The 23,407-nt window shown below is 34.8% G+C and overlaps 1 protein-coding gene and 1 pseudogene across 1 annotated transcript in view; one reads left to right on the top strand and one right to left on the bottom strand.

Moving 5' to 3' along the window:
* Lrp1b (LDL receptor related protein 1B) overlaps positions 1-23,407 on the top strand; it is a 1,955,528-nt gene that overhangs the window by 1,424,016 nt on the left and 508,105 nt on the right. The window lies entirely within an intron of this gene.
* LOC121829252 (small nucleolar RNA U13) lies at positions 22,491-22,602 on the bottom strand (annotated as a pseudogene).

The following is a 23,407-nucleotide window of genomic DNA, read 5'->3' as shown; positions in this document are numbered from 1 at the left end:
AACTAGCTGCCAAATATACCAAATTCAATTTTTGTGGTTGGATGAGGAAAGGACTCTTAGGTGAATTTGTGTTCCAATCATTCCATAAGAGCCAGAACTTAGCTAATATTCCATTTATTACCTAGCTCATATAACCTTTCCCATCTCAATCCTGTAACACCAGAAATGATGCATTAAATTATAGGAAATTGAAATTAATTTAGATGGTGTGCAATATTCATCATGGTATGTGAGAATTTCCCTTTCTCTACTACTAGCTATCCAAGTAAATGGTTATACATACTTCAGCAGAAAGATCTAGGGGTATTGTCATAGTCAAATAATTGATCAAATGTTGCAGGATATTTCTCTCCAAGGCCTTGTCTAATTCTTTAGTCAGTGGGTATTAAATGTTAAAATTGGATTAAGTCTAGAATTTAGGCAAAGAATCATGAGATTTTATTAGAATGGCTGCCATCTGGCTTCTGCTTTTTTCTCGCTGTGGGTGGTTTTTAGTGCCCACCTTACCCACTCTTCTACAGTGTCAACCTTGGACTACTAAGCCCAGCCACCACTAAACTTTGAAGTGATGCTGGATTGTCAGCTGCTATGCCGTTATCCTCAACTTTGCTAAATGACAGGCCCTGTGCAGTATCCAGGATTAGTGGGCTTTTATTTTCACATGGTGTCACTCATTTTTCTTTTTACTGAGATCAAATACTGACCAAACCATGTTTAAGAAAGATTTATTTTCATTCACTGATGGAGGTTGCAGTCTATCATGATGGGAAAGCCATGGTAGCAGAGCCTGGGGCACAGCACAGAAAGAGTGGCAGGGGAATGTTCATGCTCAGCTCAGTAATCTGCCTCTTGTCTTTTGGGTAGTCACAGGAGTCTAACCTATGGAATGGTGCCACCTACATTTAGAGTAGGTCTTCCTGCCTCAATTAGCCTAATCTAGATAATCTTTCAGAGGCATTCCCAGGAGCTTATTTCCATCGTGATTCTAGATGCTATCAAGTTGATAAGATTAACTATCACACACACACACACACACACACACACACACACGTTTATTCTTGTCTGCATTTATTAAATTTTGTAATACTTTTAATATTGGATCAATATGTTATTTAGGATGATAAACATGGAATTGTCTGGTTGTGATGGCACACACTAATAATCAAGAGACTTGGGAGTTGGAGGCAGGAAGATTGAGAGTTCAAGGGCAGCATGGGCTACATAGTGAAACCCTGTTTAAAGAGCCAAAAAGTAAGGAACCTAGCTCTAAATATTCTTAATATATACATGTGACAACTGACAGCTGCATTGTAAGTGGTCATGTCATCATTTCTAATTCCTTTCTGCATCCTCTTTATGTACTAGGTTTTTTCTTTGGGGCCAACAACCAGCTCCCAAATCATGACACAGAGACTTATTATTAGTTTTGAATGCTTGGCCTACCTTAGGTATGTGTCTGGCTAGCTTTTTAAACTTAAATTAGCCTCTTTCTCTTTATCTACCTTTTGCTTCAGGGCTTACCACCTTTCTTACTTCTGCATATCTTACTTTTACTTCTTCTCTATGGTTGGCTGGCTGGTGTCTGCCTGGCTTCTTGCCCCAGGCATGGCCCTCGTTTTCTCCTCCTCTTGTTCTTCCCTTCTTTCTGAGCCTAGATTTCTCCTCCTATTTATTCTCCCTGCCTTGCAGCCCTCCCTATCCTTCTCCTGCCTAGCTATTGGCTGTTCAGCTTTTTATTAGACCATTCAGATGCCTTAAGTAGGCAAGGTGAAACATATGCAATACATCTTTACATAATTAAACACACATCCTTACATTATTAAACAAATGTAACACACCTTTACATAAACAAAAGTAACACATCTTTACATAGTTAAAGTAATAACATACAGCATAAACAGATGTAATACATCCTTGCTTAGCTAAAATAATACAACTTTTTTATTTTTCCAGTGAGCTATTAGTACAGATCAGACATTTCTACAACACCTGAGGTATACTTTCTCCATTTATTTTAGAGTCACTTTGGCATGGATTTTGTATGTGGTCTTTGCCTGCATGTTAATCTCATTATGTAAAAGAACGCTTTTGCTCTAGCCGTGTATTCCAACAGCCCTGGTCAAACCATCCTCCACCTCCAATTCCAGGAGCATATTCTTACCTTGATTTGGTCATGTATCTGTATATTTTGGATGTTTTGGTGTGTTATCTCTGCTCCCTTGTGGTCTTCAGTAATTCTCCAAATAGACTATTCTGGGATTTAACCAGCAGGAAGCAAACCAAGAACCTCATTTAAATTCAATTTTTCAGGACATTCATGCCATCTTATGTGCTAGTTTGTTCTCTTGAGAGAGAGAGTAAAATATTATTTGGTGTAGAAGAATTTACCAAGAAAAATACTGTAAGAGCAAATGTGTGCACAGAGGTTCAGAGCTGACCTGCTTGAAAGGTGGAGCAAAAGGAGACAGTTCAGGTGGGAAACATCTTAAGCTTTGATATAGTTTCAATAAAATTTTACCCAAACTGAGAAAGAGCCCAGCCTGTCAATTATGCAACCTAAACTTAAGGATCTTGGAATGGTTTACTTGGTCCTGGACTTTCATTGCTTAACTAGAGGTCTAGACCAACTGGGGAAGATGCCACCCTAGCTGTCATTGCTGTTGCTGCTCTTCTAACTTCTCTTCTCTGTCAAGTTCTCATGAATAGTGGAATATGTACACTAAGTTTTTGCTAAGCTTAGTTATGTCTAATCTTTTCCCTTTCTGGAATCATAACAATTCCTGAATGGTTTCCTAAAAGGTATTTTCTCTTTTTTATCTTTATTTGTCACTAGAGAATTCTGTACAATGGGTTTTGACCATATGTTCATCCCTTCAACTTTTTTGTTTCTTCATCTATCTAGTTCAATTTGTGTTGTCTGTGTATTCATGGATATGAGTGGTCTTCCACTTGAGTGTGGTTGGCCTACCAGTGGCAACACTACTAAAGGAAACTGACTTCTCCCAATATCAATCAGTTGCCAACAGCTCCACTCTTCATGATTGGGTTTGGTATAGTTTGAGTTTGTTTGGAGCTCATGCATGCTATCATTACTGCTGTGCATTTGTATGGAAAACTGCTCCTTTCTGTGCAAATGACATTGTTTCTTATAGTCATCTATCAACTCTGGGACTTATAGTCTTTCTGCCTCTTGTTTCACAATGATCACTGAGCCTTTGGAAGAGAGGGTAAAGTATAGATATTCAGTTTAGGGCTGAATATTCAGCAATCTCTTATTCTCTGCACCTTGGTCAAGTGTAGATCTCTGTGTTAATAACCAGCTACTAGAAGCTTTTCTGATGAATATTGAGAAATAAACTAATTTATGAGTATAACAATAAGTTACTAGGAGCCAACTTAATACTATGTCCATTTAGTATTATAATAGTTGTGGGTTCTCACCTAGCACTTGTGATCTGTCTGATGATAGGTTCTTATGGATCAACAGTGCTGCCAGGTATGAGTTACTTACCTTCTACTGCAGAGGCTTCATTGCATATGTATATGTATGTGTATGTTATATATACATACACACAAACATATATAAAAACAGTTAAAATACAGTTACCCTATAAGAGGAAAACAATATACCTACTAGACACCATAGGCTAACAAATAAAAAAAACTATCATCAGGAATTAGTTACCTGTTTTGGAGTTGTTGGCCAATGACATTTTATATACCACAACAATTAAAGAATACTGTCAATGCTATTGGTTACACACTAGAACTTGATGGCAGGACTCTATTACTGAAGATACCACATGCTTGAGAACATAAAGATATTAAGTTGGTACTGACTTATGAGAATCATCCCTACTGTTTTGTGCTGGAATTTGCTGTGCATGCTACTGGAGGATATAAGCAATAATAGTCTTACCCAGTTGTGAATGCTGTGAGCTACAATAACACTGGCCTGGCAAGACATGCCCCACCGGTGCAGTAGTGGCATAGACATCATGGGAAGAGCCACTCCGTTTCTATTTTGCTGTTCTTTTTAACTTAAAATTATCATCATGTGTTTTTAAATTCCTTTTCTACATTCATTTTCCTCGCAAGTGGAATTCAAGTGTGATTTATAACTCTTTTCTACAATGATAAAAATATTCCCCTCAAATGAGCCATTGCTTAAAAGGTTTTAATTTCCATTGATTTGTTATACTCAATTGGTACTAAACTTCTGTATTGGGTATTGTGGTTTATCCTCTTATGGGTTGTCCTCTATCTTGTGATTACCTTGACATTAGATAAATGTAGTCCTAGGATGTCTGTTCACAAGGCACGTATTTCAGAATAAGATTAGATTATCCAACTAAAAATTACCACACAGAATTTTGTAAGAATTTGCCCTATTGTTAAAAATTATTTTTCCTTGGTGTATAATTAATTATCTATGGTATAGTCCTTAAACAGTGAGGACATCTTTCATTCAATTTTGGTAAACAGATAAACAGATGTAAAATAATCCATCATGTTATCAAATTCTCTTTTTGTCCTACCCAGTTAGTACCTAGTCTCATAGCATTGAATTGTCTGATTTTTAAGAACATTAGTTTTGCTTTTTTCATAATTTCATAAAAGTTGGAATTATACAATACATATTCTTTTATCTGACTTTTTTACCTTTGAATAATACTTGTGACTTGCATCATGCTGCATGTTTTGGTAACTCAAACATTTTAGTGTTGAGTGATCACAGTTTGGTATATCACACTGTTTCTCTATCCTCCATGGTTGTCCATTTTCCTTTTTTATTTTCTAGTTTTAGCTGTTACAAATAACCCTGAAGTTTCTAATAAACAGCATTCTGAAAATAAAGGTCTTGTTATGTGACTTTATGGCCTTATGACAAGTTAGATAATTTGGAGGCAATATACATGCATACACACAAAATAAGGCATATATTTCAGATCACAGGGAGCTTTCCTAAGATATGCTGTGTTCAGGAAAATGTTCTTGGTAGCATGTTTCCTTCAGCTGAAATCTGAGGGAGTCGGCAGGTCTGCTCAGCCATGCGCTTAATTTCCTGAAGCACCAGCATTTTTTGTAGACTCCTCTCCAACTAGTATTGCTACTACCTTTCTTTTAAGATCTAAGAGCCTTGCAGCTCTATGGGTTATAATAGGAGGAAAGGATGTGCACACAGGCTGACACAGAGAATTCTTGCACCTCTACTTTGATAATTGAAAACATTTCAAGTTAGATGCTTCAGAATAAAACTTTGTCCTTCATCTACCCTTCTTAAGGTGTTTATGGTATAAACTTTTTTAAGTACTTCATTTGTATTCACTGTGTTTCTTAAGGAATCTTGTTTTTTTAAGTCTCCTGAGATATACATGTTTTTAAATCTTCCAGATTTAGAAAAACAACTATAACTTATTTTATCTCATTTACCTGATACTGCCAACTGTTATGGGGATATTTTGATATGTTTTCCATTTTATCCTAATTAATTTTCTCATGTCTTATAATCTTTAATTTCTCATCAGCACAACTAGGGTCTACAGAGGTGAAATATATCCTTTGACTAAGATGCTTCAAAACTTAGCATTTTAGGAGCACTGTTCTTTTTCTGCTGAGACAAAAAAATATGATTAATTCTCATTTATACCTTCCAGATCCTAACTCATATGAATACTTTATTTCCTTTAAATTGCTTTTTTTTTCTTCTTCTACTTCATTCTTCTACCTCTAGAATGGAAAGTCTGCTTCTAATAGAGTATAGTTCAAGTTAAATATTTCCTAAATTGTTGGAGTATTTGGATTTCCTGCATGGATAGGATGGTGAATGTCTTTAAAGTAAAAAATATAATATATGATACAGACATGCAAATATATGTTATAAACAGTGAAGTTTCTGCATCTTTGTTGGCATGGTTGTTAAAATAGTACTTCTTTTCAATCTAGGGTAGTATTTTTAACCCTATGACCATAGAAATTTTCAACCATAAAAATAGAGAAAAAGAGAAGGACAGTTCATGAATCTTCCATGTGCCTTTCATCATTTTCATTTCATGATCAAATTTTCTCATATATTTCAAGCATGGCATATTAGGATACCCTCATACAAATAGGCTAAATAATATGGACAAAATACAGTATCCTTTTGTCTATGATTACTACACTTTTTTGTGAATTTTGGAATTTGAAAATTTGCTTTGATTTTGAGTATGAGTTATGGAGAATCATATTGTGCTCACTAAACAAAGGCTTAATAAATAACTAAATCCATTATAAGATGAAAGTATTGTCATAACCTACCACCTGATGTTAATATTCATCATAGGAATAAATATGTGTAGTTTTCTGAAAACCTACTAGCTCTTTTACAATTAAGTAATCAGCTAAAACATTACTATGTAATGTAATTGGTTATGTCTTCATCAAATATTTTTATATTATTCTCTAGAGAATATTCTACATGTAACTATCAATAATATATTTAATTCTGTCTATATAACTTAACTGAATATTAGTGTTTATTCAATCATTATGAAAAGCTCAAAATTGACAAAAATCTGCAATGAATGAAAACTAGATCTGCTCCACTAGAGAAGAAGGTGACAGCTCCCTAGAAGTAAACTAGGAAATAATATATATATTAACACCACAGAGATTAATATAAATTGTTATGAAAGCAACAGGAAGTACATGACATAGACTGGGAAAGTTAAGAAGCTTCCTGAGGGAGCATATATTTTTAAATACTGATTAATAATTTTAGGTCCCTGTGGGTCTCAGGTCAATTGAGTTATATAGTAAAGAGCAGGATAACCTGGACTACAGTTTGAGGTACTGTCTTAAGGGAAAAAGAAATGTACTGGAAGTTCTTGAGAGATATCTAATCCGTGAATACGTATGAAAAGCAAGTGGGGACCTGAGACTGAATACCCAGGACCAACATAAAAACCACTGGTTTATCAAGGACATCTATATGTTGAACATTCCTACAAAGAAAAGTTAGATAATGATAAAATGATCCCCAAACTTTACAGACCAGCTAGCTTGGAAGGCATAGCAGAAAAACCAACAAAAGAAGCTGTCTCAGACAAGGTTGAAGGGAAGTGACAACGCCCAGCCTTTTGACCTCCATGTACATAATGTCATACATGCCTTTACATTTATATTCTGTATGAACAAATATATATTTATTTGATAAATAAATAATCAAATAAAATGGCATGGGAGGTGGCTCATTGAAAACTGTGTTTGCTGCACAAGCATGAAGACCTGGGGACAATCTCTCAGCACCCATGTTAAAAAGTTAGGGAGGCCAAGTACATCTACAAGTCAAGCGTCATGCCTGGGGGTTGATAAAAAGCCAGATAGGCCACATACACCTAACACCCCAATGTTAGGGCCAGGGGTGGAATCATGAAGATTTCTCTGATTTTCTGGGTACCAGCCTAGCTCTAGGTTCAGTGGCAGACTCTTGTCTCAAGGTAATAAGGCAGAGTGTAATGGAACAGGATGCCCACCTGACATCTTCCTCTAGATTCTAAGAACATGTATATCTACAATAGCCACATAAATATACAAGAAAACCCAAATTAATGATGATGATGATGATGATGATGATGATGACGATAGCTTTCTATGTAAAGAAATGTGGAATAAATAGCATAAAGAGTAGTCTTCTGGTGTGAATGGCACATTATCTGTACAGACTGGGATAAGCTTCAAACAAGGTGACACCACCAAAACTGAACCTGTGGCAGGAAGTATGTGGGGCAAAAACAGAGAAATGCATAGGGTCTAAGACAGTTTTCTCTATTTTTTTCTTTCATTTTTATATTTTTTTGTGATTTTAATACAATTATATCATTTTTCCTTTCCTGTTCACCCTCCTTAACACGTTTTATATACCCACCCACTCCTGTTCTCAAATTTATGACCTTTTTTCTCTAATTGTTGTTACATACATACATACATACACACATACATACATACATAATACACACATATTTACATATATATATACATATTCATAAATATATAAATAAAACCTACTCAGTCTGTGTGTTACTAGTATGTATGTTTTCAGGCCTGACCATTTGCTATTTGATAACTAATTGATGTGCTCTTCCCTGGGGATAATTTCTCCCGTTCTGTTCTGAGCATTGCTTACTTGTGAGCCTCCCCTGATCCACAGTACTATGTCTATTGATGTCATCAATCTTTAGGTCTTATTTAGGCAACTATATTGGTAACACTTCATGGCTGTAATTTCTCTGACATTTCTAGGAGACACAATCTCAGCAAAATTTAAGACCAGCTTTTCTAAGAGGGAAATATCTCTGGGAACTGAATAAAACACATGAAAATTTCAACTCTTATAATTAAGATTTTTGTGGATTACAAAAACATATATATATATATATATATATATACATATATATATAAGTATTTTTTGTTTTTGAGATTATGCATATACATGTCATTTATCTGAAAATGTATAATATATTAAAACAGTTATTGAGGATAAGGATACAAACCATCTTACTCAACCCAGCTTCTGCTCTTGACCATAAGTCATTGGCCTACTAAAGGACCTGGTCTTCATCCTAAGGTGATGTAGAACCCAACCAAGAAATAAAGAAAACTAAGGGGAACATCTGTCATATGGTTTCTATTGCTGTGATACAATACCAGGACTTTTAAAGGCAGCTTGGGTTTGGGACTGCAGGGTTCATTCGGTTTACAGATTATGGTGTATCCTCAGGAGAAGCCAAGGTGGGAATTCAGGGTGGGATTAGAGAATGGTGCTGACACAGAGAACATGGAAGCATGCTGCTTCTTGGTTTGCTCTTCCTGACTTGCTCAGCTTGTTTTCTTTATTGGACTCAGGCCCATGGATTCAGAGTTGGTAGCATCCCAGCTGGCTAGGCCTTTCCACATCAATCACCAGTCTAGAATATGCCATACCGACTTGCCTACAAGCTAATCTGATAGCGGCGTTTTCTCAACTGATGTTCCTTCTTCCCATATGACTGGCTTGAGACAATTTGACAAAAAAATAAAATAATATAAAATAAAAAATAAACAGGACAGGATCTTTTTTGAATTTTAACTATTGAACTATTTCAGTTGTGAGAATGACATTGGGAAAAAGCAGAATTATAAAATGGGATTTTTTTTTTGGTGTTTATTACAATCTTTCAAAATTTAGTTGGTAATGACTTGAAGGAACATAGTGGTTTTGTGGATTATTTTGAACATATCTGAAGGAATTAAAACACTCAGGACTTGGTGGTTGATGAAATGCCATAGTTAGGTGAATAACGATGCAGAAGGACTCAAAGGTCATCCATAGGTCACTAGATCTGGCTGTAGGGAGCCTGTTCCTCCCACCAACTGAGCAAGAATAGGTGACTGAATAGAACTGGGAAAAGCCCAGACAGATTTGTCTTTTGACATGTTCAATGTGAGCCTTTTTTTTTAAATGACAGAATGAGGATATGCTTGATCATTTATTTATAAGACTTTTCTATGTATATGGTTCAAAACATTTTACTGGCTTCTAATTAGTTAACTATGAAAAATTCATGGAGCATCCCTTCTGGGTACTAACAAAGGGATGAGAAACAGCTGCAGATTACTATAAAGTGACATGCTATGTATACGGCTGACAATAACTCTAAAAGATTGCTAATTTTCTGAGAAGACTGAAGATTTGTTGCTCATTTTTTGCATTTTCTACAATATACATAGTTGTCTATAAAAGTACCAATTTGTACTGCTTTAAAATTTTAACATGAATATGCCCAACAATAAAATAATTATTAAAGCACAGGCATAACACATTTTCATACTGTGAGTTGATTAAAATACATTTATTATTATGTGTATGTGTACATGTGTGCCTTCGCCAAGGTGTGTGAGGAGGTCAAAGGTCACCTTTGTGGAATTGGCTCCCTTCTTCCACTTGTATGTAGGTCCCAGGGATCAAACTCAGGTTTTTTTTTTTTGTTTACAAAGCAAGTAGTTTGCCTACTGAACCATTTCACTGGCACCTGTACTGGGTTATATACTTGTCTGAAATGTAGTTCATTAACAGTAAATTCAAATCAGAAAATTATCATACTGGTCTGGTGCTGTAGCTCTGGTGGAACAGTTGGCTAATATGTCCAAGCTTTGAATTTCCATTTCCACAGAACAGAAAAGAAAAAATTACAATACAGAATCTGTATGTGTATCACATATAAATGTTATGCTTATCTTTATTTAATTTTATTATGACAATGTCTCATGATGTAGCTCCACAAATCTTGAATTTGTGATCCTCTTATATCACTCTGCTGAGTTTGAGGAATACACACAGGCTACAGTGAACAATATATATATTGGAGATGAGCACTGAGAAAAGTAGCTCTTATTGACTCTTTAGTGGTATTAATAAGATGTGTTGTATTGGTTTGGTTTTAAATCTTCTTTATGTAGCCCAGGCTTGAACTAATAATTCTCCTGCCTTTGTCTCCTGAATGTTTGGTTATAGTCTGGCTATTAAGAACTTTTACTTATTAAAAAATGGAAAATGTTTTGCATGGAAAATTTCATGTTATTTTTGCAGCAAATTTCTGTGAGCATCATAATTCTTAACAGGATAACATATTTTTTTTAAGAATATGAAATCCCAATTGGCAACCCAATGAGTGTTAACTTTTGTTATGGAAGTTCATACATAGTGGTAGTAATAGCTGCTTAACTATGTTTAAGAATTATTTTTCCTTTGGGAGAAGTTAAGATCAAATTCTTTTTTAGCAACAAAATTTCAAAATGTATATTTTACATAAAATTATTAAATATATATTTATTTATTTTAGAAATCTTTACAATGAATATACTGGTTAGTTTTTTGTCAACTTGACACAAATCAGAGGCTATCTGGCAGGATGAAATTTAAAATGAAAAATACCTTCATCAGAATGGCCTGTAGGAAGTCTGTGGGGCATTTTCTTGATTAATGATGTATGTGAAAGGACCCAGCCCACTGAGCATGGTGCCACCCATTGCAGGTAGTCCTGGGTGGTATAAGAAAGCTGGCTGAGCAAGCTAATAAGTAGTATTCCTCTCTGGCTTCTACTTCAGTTCCAACTCCAGGCTCCTACCTTGAGTTCTTGACTTGGCTTCTGTGAATGACAGACTGTGATCAGGAAATATAAGCCAAATAAACCCTTTCTTCCCCAATTTACTTTTTACTACTGTGTTTTATAGCAGCAAAAGAAAGCAAACCAGGTCACTGTGCTATGATCATATTCATGCACACATGCAATTTTATTTGTACTTTGTATTTTATATATAGTAGTTGACATATTATTATTCTTGATGTGTGCTCAATATTAAGTGTTTTAATGGCATACACTTATTTTGTGGGTTTGGAAGAGATGCCACAGCATGTGTGTAGGGATCAGAGGACAACTTTTGGTAGTCAGTTTTTCTCCCTCCAACATGTTGGTCCTAGAGCTATAACTCAGTTCATCAAGCTTGATGAGTGACAAGTTCCTTGATCCAATGAGCCATATTACAGGCCCTAAATGCTTTGACCAAGACCAGCTTATTTCATCCTCAATTTGTTCTTCCAAATTCACATAACAGAGAAACATTAAGTGACTCCACCATGATACAGTAGGCAGTACTTAAAACATTAGAATTTTCTGATATCAAAAGCTCAGCCCTAAGAACTAAGAACATACATACAAGTAATGTTGTGTAGGCTATGTAGGTTGTATTTATGACTATATGTATATACATATATGTATATAACAACAGTCAATAAAGAAAATGGATATGAAATGAATATGAAAGATGGCAAGGAAGAGTAATATTGGAGGATTTGGAGGGAGGAAAATAAAGGGAATAAATTATGCAACTATACTATAATGTCAAAAATAAAAGAAGCAATTAAAAATATGAGAATTCACTACCTTGTTTAGTATTTTGTCCTGTTTTATTCTCACCAATTAACTCTTTAATTAAGGATTTTTTTTTCCACTTGGAGTGATGATACAAAACATTTAGAAACATTTGCTGAGAAAATTATTATTTGGTTTTATAGTGTATTCATAATATTTGTCTGATTCAGGGACTATAGTTATCACATAACAGCCAAATGCTGAAGAAATAAGGTTTCTGATGTTTTCCTATGGAAAAAAAAGAAGATCTCAGTTTTATGGAAAGGACTGATTCTTTCTTTAGAGTTTCTGCTAGGTGTTAACCGCTGTCTCAGTTTGACATCTTCCTGTTGGAATGCTGCACTGGAACACATTAAAGTGATCTCTGGTTGGAATGGCCTTTGTTTCATTTCTAAATTGAAGAAGGGGAGTGGGAGACAGATACTTGTGTTCTCAAGAGCTCCCTGAATGTCAAAGGAGCCACATGCCACCTGTGAACTGACTTCGTGCATGCAGAAACAGTAAAACAATAGTCAAAACTCAAATCATTGGTGACTTCAGAAGATAGGAAACCCTTTATTCCTTCCCTTGAGAGGAAATGTTAAGCTTTTTGTATTAAATACATTTAATTCGAATTCCATGATGAACATAAAAACCAGTCAGGCTTATGTTTCCTTTGTGATAAACTAATAAACTGGAAGAGACGGTGTACTATCTGAGTTTTTACTGCAGTGTACATTAATGAGATGGAGATATCTAAAACCTCTGAAGTCTGCAGACTTTATTTACTCACTATGATGGAGTACTTAGTGATTTGTTGCTGTTAGATAATTGCCCATTAGCGTTTTTATTGATTTGCCTTTCTCAAGATGAAAGAAACAAATGGAATTTGTTAGTAGTTTATTATTGAATCCCTTTGTATAAGGAATATTAAGAACCTGGGTCTTTATTAAACTAAGAACATGCTTGAAGTGATGCTTTTTAGAAGTTCAGAAGAATAGGAAGTATAATTTCACTCCTACCTGAGCCCAGGCATTGGATATCTTGTGACTTGGCTGTAAAAAGAGGTTGGGTGCCTATCATGCTGAATCTTTAGCCATTGCATTTAATGCACTGGCTCTTCATCACCTCTAGGATTTAGTGAACTCTTCTTTTCTTCTAAAGCAGTTGCTGCTCAGTCTTCAAAAATCAGCCAAAAGAAAACCTTCCTTGGCTTGTGCAGTGATTCTCATTGCTTCATAAGTCTTCCATTCTTGTATCTGTTCCAGATGTCTCAATGAATGCCATGATTGAGTGGCATTGCCAATGACAGGTGAGAGTGTGGAGAAGCATCAGTCCTCAGATCAGGAAGGCACAGCATTGCTTGATCTGAGAACTTGGAGGGGGTCTTCTAGTGACAACCATTGAGAGAATTTAACCACAAAAGATGGTCCTTTTCTATCAACTTTGTTTCATGGTGAAATACTTTCCATGTGGTAATTGTAGTAGTTTTACTAAACTTTTCTTGTTTGTTGCATAACTTACCACCAAAACAAATGTATTTCACTTAACCTATATTTATTCATTTATCTATTAAGAAATAATTCAGTGTGTCTATTTGATTAATATCTTAATATTATGATTATATATATATTCATACACATGAAGGAAATTTTAAAGGTTGAAGAACATGAATATAAAACCAGAATTTAACATTTTCTTGTATTGTCTAAGATTTTCTTGCTAACTTTTGTCATTTTTCTCAAATCTGTATTTGTTCAGCCTGTTTTCTTATATAGCTCAGGCCCACTTCCCTGAGGATGACCCTGCTTTGACTTGTTTGAGACCTCATCCATCAATTTTAGCAATCAGGAAAACTCCTCACAGACATGGCCATGGGCAGTATAGGCAGTTCCTCAACTGAGATTCCTTCTTCCAAGGAGGCACTAGGTTTTGTCTGCTCACTACCATAGTGTGTTCACAAGTAATGTCTAACCTATGCTGTAATTTTGGATATATGAGTTAGAATCTTGGAGGTGTGGCTGAGTCATTGCTATTACAAATTCCCTGATAATTCTAAGAACTTTCAAATCACACAAAAGCAGATTAGGTACTGAAGTTGAAATAAGCTATCTTTGGTGGGAATGGGTAAACAGAAAGAGGAAGGGATGGTAAGCAGAGGTGGGAGATGGAAGAGAGAGGAGCCAGAGTTATGGTGTTTCAATTAGGCTCTACAGGACAGAACCACTGAGAATCTTGTGGAGGGTTGTAGATGTAACCAACCGTCTTATTAAATAAGAAACACAGAAACAATGTAAAAGAGAAAGCCGAGAAGTCAGAGCTCAGAGCTAAAATCTCACCCTTCCTCCTGCTGTCCCAGCTTCGCGAAAAGAGACCTACTTCCTGTCGGTTCGTTTTTTTTAAAGTATGTTGTTCTGCCTTCTCATTGGTTGTAAACCCAAACACATGACTGCCTCGTCACTGTCTGAATGTACAGCCCCCTAGGTCTTAAAGGCATATGTCTCCAATGCTGACTGTATCCCTGAACACACAGAGATCTTATGGGATTAAAGGCGTGTGCCACCACCGCCACACTCTTGCTATGGCTCTAATAGCTCTGACCCTGAACACACAGATATCTATGGGATTAAAGGCGTGTGCCACCACCGCCACACTCTTGCTATGGCTCTAATAGCTCTGACTCCCAGACAACTTTATTTATTAACATACAATCAAAATAATAATTCAGTACAATTAGATTACCACCACAGAGGGTGTGAAAGATGGTCTTGTGGAATAAAAATCCAGAGCCTTATTTTTTAACTTCTATGTTTTAATAAACCTCCCTGTCCCATTCTTCCATGAACTCTATTTGAGTGTGTATTTCATGTTTGTGTGAATGATTCTGTGTGTGTCGGATTAGTAGTAATGTCCTAACTGATTAAAGCCAAGAAGATGATTTCAAGGTGGAAATGGGATAGAGCAGAGACAAAACATTAAGCCGAGAATCATAATAATTAGAAAATGTATAAAGGGCATGAGAAAGTTTTCTATCTTAAAACTATGTAGAAAATGTGATTTTGAAAGTATAGGAGATGGGGGCTTGCACTAGAAACGACTGTCTTATCTGTCAATGTCATAAAATGAGAAACAGGCTGCAAACTGTTATCTTAGATAAGCCAGAAGAATTAATGAATTCTAGGGCCTTAAGGCAGCCTTCATAAATGTGGCAACAATTATATTTCTTAGCTTGTCTGTTAAGGTCACTGGTAATGAATGACAAGACAAATTATTGAAAATGTGCATATTTCTGACTACAAAAGTGAAGTTATCTGGTACAAGGTCATCTGAAGGTGTTAGAAAAATAATTAAAGCCTGACTGAAAGTCCATGGCTAGAGGACAAAAGGCGAGTGGATATTATATTTTTTATCTCTATAATCAAAATGTATCTACCAGGTTCTGTGAAGCTTGAGTTTCCTTGAGCTTATCTTAACTCCATTGACAATCAACTGCTAAAACATGGAACACATGGTCAAAAATCCAACAACAAAAATAATTCCTAATAAATTTCTTCATAAATAATAATTACATTAATCGCCATAGATAAAAATTCTTATGGAAATAAAACCTGAAATTTATCAAGAAACTAAACATACTTACAACTTTTCCCAAGTTTAAAACGCACTTTGGGGGCTCACACTGTGAAATTCTTTGTAGAAACATGAGAAAGAGAAGAAACCACAGACAGAAAATGAGGAATTGGGTTTATAAATTCAGCTAAACAAAATGATGGGTTTCAGTGCTTATACATAGAGATGTCTTAAATAAGTCTTTGAGCTTCATATCTAGCTCATGTTTCTTAAAGAGATATGCAAAAATTCTATGAACTTGTCATCGGGACCCATTACCAAAGAAAAGCACTATATAAAGAATTTGTAAAATTTCCTTAGTTAATAACTTGGGAAAATTAATACTCTTGATGCCAAACAGATTTTGAAATTCCATGAGTTCCTCTGTCAAATTAGTATATTGGGAACTATGTGCAGGAATCCATCCTAATTGTCATACATATGGAACAAACTAGAATCATCCCAAAAGGATTATTTTGGTAATTTTAGCATTTATTTATTTATTATTTGGGGGAGGGTGGGCAAGAACACATGATACAGGGAGTACGTGGAGGTCAGAGGACAACACTGGGGGTCCATTTTCTCCTTCTACCATATGAGGTCCTGGGGTCAAACTTAAATCACCAGTGGAAAGTGTGTTTACCTATTGAGCCATCCTGCCTGCTCTGGGATGAATTTTAAGACAAAAATTATTATTCTCAGTTGATTCAAGATGGCAAAGGAACATGGGAATAGTCTGCATATTGGATTAATGAATAGGATGAACACCATAACAGAAAAGATAAACTGCTACTTTACATGAAACTTGGAGAGAAAGAATTCCAAGCAAATGGAACTATAAAGCAAGCAGGTGCCATTATTCAAGTATCTGCAAAAAGATGTTAAACAACAATAAGAATATGTAAAGAAAAAATCAGCATAAATTGATTAATACAAAAGTTAATCACCAGGAAACAAGAATTTTAAACATATACACACTGAACATGGGTGCAATAAATTTTATGAAATGAATAAATAAAAAAAATCTTTAGATATAAAATCATAGACTGATTCTAATACAATAATAATATTGCATAATAAGCACTCTTCTTGACAGCCAAAGCACCATATGAAAGGACACAAAGCAAGTTTTAAGGAATATAGAAAAATTAAAACCATGACTTGTATTCTATCTGACCATAGGGGAATGAAAATAAAATCAATAACAAGACTACAGGACATGCACAAATTCATAGAAATTTAGTAGCACATTGTTAAATGATGAGGAATTATCAAAAAGATCAAGAAAGAGATATAAATATTACAAGAGCTAAACAAAAATGAAAACACAAAATCCTAAGAGATACAATAAAAATAGTCCCAAGATAGAAATGTATAGTTACAATCGACTGCATTAAGAAAAATAATTATAAATAAGTAATGATGGAACTTGGTGTCTTGGAAAAGCAGGTGTTGAATGTCCCCTCTCTTCAGCTTATTCCTTCAAGACAGAGTCTCCTACTGAACACAGAACTAGGTTCAAACCCATCAAATGATGTGGCCCTAGTCTCCAGGATAGTAGGGTCAAGGTGCATGTAGCCATGATTGACATTATATGCAGGTACTGGGGTTCAACTTCAAGTCTCCATAAATAAACCACTCACTCTTCTCTGCACTCCCTACTTTATCTACTCCTATCTATTGTAGTATTTGAAGTTTTACCTAGAGCAGTAAGTGAAGGAAATAACAGAGAACAAAATAGAAGTCAAAATATCCTTATTTGCAGATGATATACTACACATAAAAGACCCTAAAGACATCACTAGAAAGTCCCAACTTCCGGCAAACATTTTCAGCTACAAAACTAATATATATGAATATATATATGAATCAAAAAGTCTTTTCAATAATTATAACAAAAATATTATGAAAAGAAAGTAGAGAGTAAGCCATTTATACTTTCCTCAAAAAATAACTTGCAATAAATCTAACCAAGAAATTGAAAAATTTTACATTTCTAAGTAGTAAAGAAAAAAATAAAAGAAACTACAAGATGGAAAGACCTACCATGTGCATGGTATGCTCATAATAAAATGTCCTTATGAAACACATCACCATGTACAATTAAGGCATAAAATGAATTATTTTAAAATTTTATAGAATCCCTAATTTTGATAAATGCTAAGAAAAAATATTTGTGGACTCACAAACCATGATAATGAGTTTCCTACTCTCCAATAGCTTGTCTCAAACTAGGTGATAGGTCCAGACACAGTCACATTTAGATTTAGTACAGATAAAACTGGTTGTCAATTATCTATTATGCATTGATAAAGGAACAAAAGAAAAGTGGCTTTCTTCAGGCACCAGCTACAGAATGCAAAAGAAAATACTTTGTAGACCATCTCGATTTGTCTTGTGACATCCAAAATATGATTTATTTATTCTTAATTTATTATTTATTCAAAATGTATTGTGATATCCATAATATTACTGCATCAAAATGTTAGCAGAGCTATATCAATAACAAAAAATGTAGTTTTCATGCCTATGACTATTCCTCCCTTGCTCTCTTCTACCTGCTTCCTGCTTTCCATTTTATTTTATATTTTGCTTATATATTGCATTTTTAAAGACTCATTCAAAAGCTTGTGACTTAGAATATTTAAATTGTCTATCTTCAGTTCTTTGTACCTTTTGTGAAAAGAAGTAAATTCTGTTCAATGAGGAGAAAGCTGAAGTAATGTGCCTAAGTTTAATAGTACCACATGTAAAGTCATTGCTTAGATGAAGCCCTTTTTTTTGCCACTTATGCAAGAAGGAATACTATCAGTTCTGGTTACTAACTGTTGAATCAGTTCTTAGCAAGAAAAGATTCTGTAAAATGTCTTGTCTGTTCAGTATGTTAACAGGCCCTCATGATTGAACAAGCCATGTATAAAAGACTAGCCAATCTAGTCTCTACATTTTTAATTATGAGAGACTTGGAGATAACACAGAAATGCATTAAAATTAGCCTTATTGATTAATAGTATCTACCTGTGTCATTTCACAGAAATGACTGTTGTGTTTAATCCAAGACATGAACGGAAATATTATTGCAAGTCTTCATAATAGACTGAAATTGAGCTAAACTTCCATCATCAAAATAGGGAAATAATTTGTGGCCTTATAAAATCTTATAAAAGTAAAATATAAGCAGCAGAAGGAATAAAAATAGCAGTTGTATCCAGTTACTATGAATTGGAGAAATGAACCTAGGAGTCTGTATTGTATTTTATTACTTAAAGAAAAATTGTTTTAAATTTTTTGTTGAACTAGAGTTAAAGTATTTTCTATACAATAGAAAAAGGAAATATTACTTACTTAAGATCCAAAGGAAGTCCATGGCTTTTGTCAGCCACTTGAGTGATGCTTACCTCAGTACTCTCTGTATTCAAACTCATATACAGTCTTAAGATACATGTACATGTATCTGTGTATATAAATATCACTAAGACACAATAAAAGGAAATGAACAATTTGCCTCAGATAGATCATCACTGATATGTTGCAAATGCAACTCATCATATTTTACCACTAGTTAGAATAAAGACACAGAAAACTTACAAATTTGTGGTAAGAATCATTGATTAATAAGTTTTATTTAATGTGATCATTTAAGATCCATAATCAAATTTAACAAGCTGACATTTAATAGGATAGTTACATGGTTTAAAAAGAAATGTAGCTTAATATCACTGTTAGCAGATTCTGGGAAAAGCCATAAATGCTGTCTATTTTCACTCCAGATAACTGACCTAGTCAAAAAAACAAAATTATAGTGCAATTTTAAAAAAAAAAGTCTTTATCACAGCTAAACTTATGCTTTAGGTTTGGATACTACATTCCACTTATGTGCAATTGAAAAAGACCTTAACATTAAAAGATCAGTCTTACATTCTTAGTGGGATGATATAAATATGGCTGCATATATTTATATCATATTCATATATGTGGGAAAGAGGAATGTAGAGATGAAGTCCTTCAAGAATTCTCCATATACTGACATAGAAATCATCAGAACAAAGATGTCGGGTTCTTCCTTATTTTTAAATCTCCATCAAGTGAATTGATGACTATTTCATTAGGAGAGAAAAAGTGATTCCTCATTGCGTTGTATTTTGTGTATTTTTACACATTTTTCTTCTTATTAAGAAATTTTCTATTCATTTTACATACCAACCACAGATCCCATCCTCCTCCTTCTTCCATCCCCCGAGGCTTCCTCCCCAACCCTCCCCTTGTTCCCACCTCTGTAGATGTAACCAATCATCTTATTAAAATAAGAAACACAGAGCCAATGTAAAAGAGAAACCCGAGAGGTCAGAGCTCAGAGATAAAATCTTACCTCCTGCAGTGCTCCTAACTTCCCTGAGAGGGAGCTACTTCCTGTTTGTCTGTGTTTAAATAGTCTTTCTGTTCTGCCTTCTCATTGGTTGTAAACCCAACCACATGACTGCCTCATCACTGCCTGTAAGTACCGCCCTCCAGATCTTAAAGGCATATGTCTCCAATACTGGCTGTATCCCTGAACACACAGAAATCTACCTAGCTCTTCTAACCACCACGCTCTTGCTATGGCTCTAATAGCTCTGAACCCAGGGCAACTTTATTTATTAACATAAAATTAAAATCACATTTCAGTACAAATAAAATATCACCATACACCTCCTCCAAGTCAAGGTCTCCCATGGAGAGTCAGCAGAGCCTGGTACATTCAGTTGAGGCAGGCTTAAGCTCCTGCCCCCTGCATCAAGGCTGCCCAAGGTGTCACACCTTAGGCACTAGGCTCCAAAAAGCCTGCTCATGCACCAGGGATGGATCCTGATCCTGCTACCTGGGGGGTCCCCCAAATATATTTTGTGCTTTAGAAAATCATGTACATTTGTGCAAGGAAATTTTATACTAAAACATAGGAAGTCGAGTATTTAATTGAGACAGTGAATAAATACGTGTTAATGTGTATTAAGAAAATAGACACTTCAGGATTAAAAGACTTTAAGAGACTTACATTTTTTCCTTAGTCCTTAAGTACTGAAATATTTGGTAAATTTTTCTTTTCAATTAAAAAATGTTTAATTTCTTTCATTGTCAATTATTACTATGGCAATATATAACTTCATGTACTTTATGGGTGTTTTATCCATATGTACATTTGTCCTCCAGAAGAAGACATTAGATCTCATGGACTACAATTATAGATGGTTATGAGCCAACATGTGAGTGCTGGGAATTGAACTCAGGATCTCTCTAAGATCAGCAACTGCTCTAAACTGCTGAGCCATTCCTCTAGGCTGGAAATATATAACTTTTATTCTGAGCTTAATTACAATTCACTACAGCTGTCTACTAGTCTCTCTACATGTTAATCCATGAAAAGTCTCAAGAGAAATACACTGTAAAATTGTATCAGTGGCAAAGAGAGATGGCTCAGAGGTTAAGAGCACCGACTGCTCTTCCAGAGGTCCTGAGTTCAATTCCCAGCAACCACATGGTGGCTCACAACCATCTGTACTGAGATCTGGTACCCTCTTCTGGTGTGCAGGCATATATGCAGACAGAACACTGTATACATAATAAATAAATAAATCTTTAAAAAAAATTGTATCAGTGGGAAAGCCATTGAAATTATTAGTACCCTCAAGTATACAGTTTTCTTTTATATTAGTTGTTTCATACTATTAACAAATCAAACGGTTTAATGAAAATTTATTTATTTATTTATATTTATTTATGTATTAATTATTTGTTATTTGTTATTTTTTTCAAGACAGGATATCTCTGTGCAGCACTAGTTGTCCTGAGACTTTCTCTGTAAACCAAGCTGGCCTCAAATTCAAAGGTCTCCCTAGGGATCACAACCAAAAACATAAGAAAATTTATTTTTTAAATTTTATTCTACTACGTAAATTCCATGATTTCAGGGATATTATCTGTGTCTTTCCAGTATCATATACTTATATCTGCAATAAATCTTAGCATAGGCTATCTGTCAATATCTACTGAATGAAGGTGAAATTAATGTTTAAGAACTGCATAACTTGAGATTAGTTTGAGGACAAGGTAAAGGCAGTATGTTATTCACTTCCTGCATTTCATTCTATAAACAGTTTGTATCTTCAGAGTTTGTAAAAATTATCATGATTCAATTTAACACATACTATTAAAACAGTTTATATAATCAATATTTTACAGATATTTACAGATATCACAGATAAGCACAGGAAGATGATATCTTCTCAAGGTATTATCAGGTTGCTGATATGCTCAACACTGAAAGAAACCAAGACTCTTCTGATTATTCAGTACTGGATCTAGCAAAACTGACTTTGGGTTCACTGTTATAGATATCTGCATATGTATATTGTGTTTGTGCACATGTGATTTTTAAGGCAAAACTTGATGAATACAGTCCTTACCATAAAACATCTCATTGTATTTCTAAGAAGAAGTGCAAATACAAATTTTCAGTTCAATTACATAATGGGTACATATGTACAATGAATGGTAGTACATGTAGGAAGGAGTGCTTTATGGTTATACAGAATGGACATCTTTATAGTTTGCAAAGCCTGTGAATAGCAATACACTGTGAAGATTGTGATTTTTTTCTTCTTTAAGTTCCTGGTTAGCAGATGTCTGTACAGCTTAAATTACTCATCTTACATTCTTATGTATTGTCCACCATTTCTCTTTGTGTTTCTTCAACACATATATAAATTCCCTCATGTCTGATACATGTTTTCCTTGTGTGATCTCTCTACCAGTTTTTATACAGTGTATTGTATTCACTCTTAGATTCACCCAGTATTTACGATGTGATTAGTGTATGCTGGGCATTGTCCTCACTTCTGGGAATGAAGCAAAAAATAATATAAAATTCTAAGCATTAAAGAAATATTGCAGTGTAAGCCATGATAGATGTAAACAAGTCAATAAATGTGTTATTTATGTGCAGACATTGTAACAAGTTTTATGGAAAGTACATGTCAGGAAATAGCATGAATAACCACTCATTAATACTTACAGACCAGAAAACAATCAATAAATGTCTTTAATATTGACAGGTGTTATATGGAAGAAAAAATCCATGGGAGAGATAGAACATGGCAAAAAATAAAGTTTTAATAAGAAGGGGATATTTGAATTTACAACAGATCTGTGGAAAGAACATTCTAGCAAAAGAACCTTTCAGACTTAAAGAAAAAGTAATTATAAAAGTCTGAAACTGGAGAAGAATTAGTTTGCCCCCAGAGCAGAAAGACAAGAGAGAAGAGTGGAAAGATATCAGGGTGAAGAGTTACAGAGGCCTTGGGTTGTTCATGAAGGTCATGGTAAAGAACTCAGTTTTCGCCACGTATAGATGGAATGTGGGGAGCTGTGAAGGAAATGAGGCAAGATCAGTCTTACTTGCTTTTCAAACATGTGCAACTATATTGAAAAAGGCTTCTTCAAGGGAAAGTTCAGGAGCCAAAGTGAAAGCCTGTTAGGAGTTGCTGGAGATGCCAGCTAAGAGTTAGGGACTTTGGCTTTCAGTGTAGACAGGAATTGGATGTTAATGAATGAGGATTATATTTTGAAAGAAAATAAAAAGAACAATGATTTAAACAAATTGGATTAAATACAAGTGTATTTGGAAAGTAACTGAATGTAGAACAGGAGAAAAAGTGAACAAAGACAGCCCTAAGGCCTGAGGTGATGCTCATCATCAGCATGGAAGGTTCTTTCATGCAGACTGTAGGAAGTCTTGTGTATATCAACTGTCTTAGTTAAATGCAATACAGAAACCAAGTAGATGGTTTTGAATTGTGGACTTAATCTTTCACAGAGCTTAATACTTGAAGCAA

Source organism: Peromyscus maniculatus, chromosome 4, assembly GCF_049852395.1.
Source record: "Peromyscus maniculatus bairdii isolate BWxNUB_F1_BW_parent chromosome 4, HU_Pman_BW_mat_3.1, whole genome shotgun sequence".
NCBI lineage: Eukaryota > Metazoa > Chordata > Mammalia > Rodentia > Cricetidae > Peromyscus > Peromyscus maniculatus.
The sequence above is the reverse complement of the archived record's forward strand: the minus strand, read 5'-3'. Positions and strand labels throughout refer to the sequence as shown.